The sequence below is a fragment of the Podarcis muralis genome, chromosome 6 (assembly GCF_964188315.1).
Source record: "Podarcis muralis chromosome 6, rPodMur119.hap1.1, whole genome shotgun sequence".
NCBI classification, from domain to species: Eukaryota; Metazoa; Chordata; class Lepidosauria; order Squamata; family Lacertidae; genus Podarcis; species Podarcis muralis.
Window position 1 is genome coordinate 36,139,895 of NC_135660.1, and position 2,081 is coordinate 36,141,975.

Here is a 2,081-nt window from a genome sequence, read left to right on the forward strand (position 1 = left end):
CCAGTTGAACTTCCTGAGCTGTCTCCAAAAACGGCCCAGGGTAGATCATGGCACAATGGCTCAAGTGATGGGCAACTAAGGTATGTGTAACTGTGGTCCTACCCAATGTTTTCAAAAATGGGCACAGTTGGCATGCCAGCATGAACTGTGCAAAGGCTCTCCTGACCTGAGCACCAACAAAACCCGGGCATTCACATTAATGAAGTGAATATACATGCTTTTATACTATTTCATATGTGGTTTTATATTATTTTACTTTGCCTTGAGCTTTAAATTTTTGTAATTGGTGTGGATGTTTTACACACACACACACACACACACACACACACACACACACACAGGTCTTTGACCGTAATAAAACAACGGCGACTACTACGTTCAGGACTCAATCCAGGAGTACACCCAAACTGTGAAACTGAATTTTCAAAGGGAGTGTACCCTTATTCAAGACAGGTTGAACTCTTATTCCCTAATCTGCCCATCTACTGACTAGGAACACTACTGGCTTGTCTGCATTAAGTATTTTATTTATTTATTACGTCTATATCTTCTAAGGAGCTTAAGGTGGTGTACATTGTTCTCCTCCTCTGTGTTTCCTCCTCACAACAACCTGTGAGGTAGGTTAGGCTAAGAGATGGTGACGAGCCCAAGTGAGTTTCAGTTTGCTTGCCCCTTGCTAGCATCAGACCTGATTCAATACTTGAGCATATTTCTTGGATTCAGATGGAAAGGAGAAAACAGAGTTGGGTGTCATTAGTATATTGAAGTCACTGAACCTCAAAACCCCAGGTGACCTCACACAATGATTTCATGTGGGTGTTAAATAGCACGGGGGACATGCTGGAACTCAGAAGGGACAAAACTGATTTGGAATCATCAACATAGCACTCTTGGATGCAACAGTGCCTTTGAGGAGGACTTCCCTGACTCTCACAGTCTCTGAGCCACACTCATTGCCCCTTTTGTCATGAGATGGTGAGAGTAGTAACTCACCCACCGAAAGGTACATAGAGCTGAAGGAGGAAGTTGCACAAGTGATGCTCTTTCACACTTCCCCCTTCATCTCTTGGAACTGGACCACCTGAACTGAAAGAGGCTGAAAAGGTAGCAAGGGGAAAAGGGTGATCAGAACCACAGAATCTATAAAGCGTTAAATGGCTCAGGACCCCAATACCTCAAGGACTGCCTCTTTTCGTATGAACTGACTCGGACCCTGCAATCGTCCGGAGGGTAGCAAAAAGAGAACAGGCCTTTTCTGTGGTGACTCTCCGTTTGTGGAATGCTATCTCCAGGCAGGATCACCTCTTGGTTTTAATTTATCTCTGTGTCTTTTGGGTTGCCTTGGGCAAGATAAAACAATTAACAAACATAATTAATAATAATAATAATAATAATAATCCTAAAGTAGCAAATTATCTAACCTGAACTAGGTGATGAGAAGTATCCAGGCTTCAGTAGTTTGTTCACAGTTCATCTCCTCCATTTTGTTATGTACCTCACCTTATTTAGTATAGTGAGAGAAACTGTAAAACAGAACATGAATGAATGGAAATAAAAACAAGCTTGACTAAATAGGGAGTTTCTTTCTCAGATGCTTTCCAAAATTAAATCCTAGAACTACTTTTCATTCTCTATTGGTTATTAAGCAGTTCCTTAAAAGTCCTTCGTTTCAAACGGCTTTTTAAACCAGTAGCGGGTATATGATTTAGGTAACAATTTTATTCTTAAAGAAATCAATGGCATAAAACACATTAATGTCAATGGAGTAGGGTTGTTACACAAATAGCCTAAATTCAGAGCCGCCTCAAACAGGCTGTTCTGTGGTTTGCCTTTGCGACAATGGTGGTGAAGGAACAGGCAAGGTGTTCCTGCCAGTTTAACTGTACTTCAGGTCCAGGAAGAATTAAAATGACATGGGGATTTCCCATGTGAAGTCTCAAGCCCTCTTGCTGTCCATATGAATCCTGTGCCAAAGTGACATTCTTCCTGCAAATGGAGGGAAGAGGGAGGAGCAGGAGCTATTGGGAAACAAGGACAGACAAACACAGTTGGGTCACTGCTTCTGCTAACACTGCAGAGTC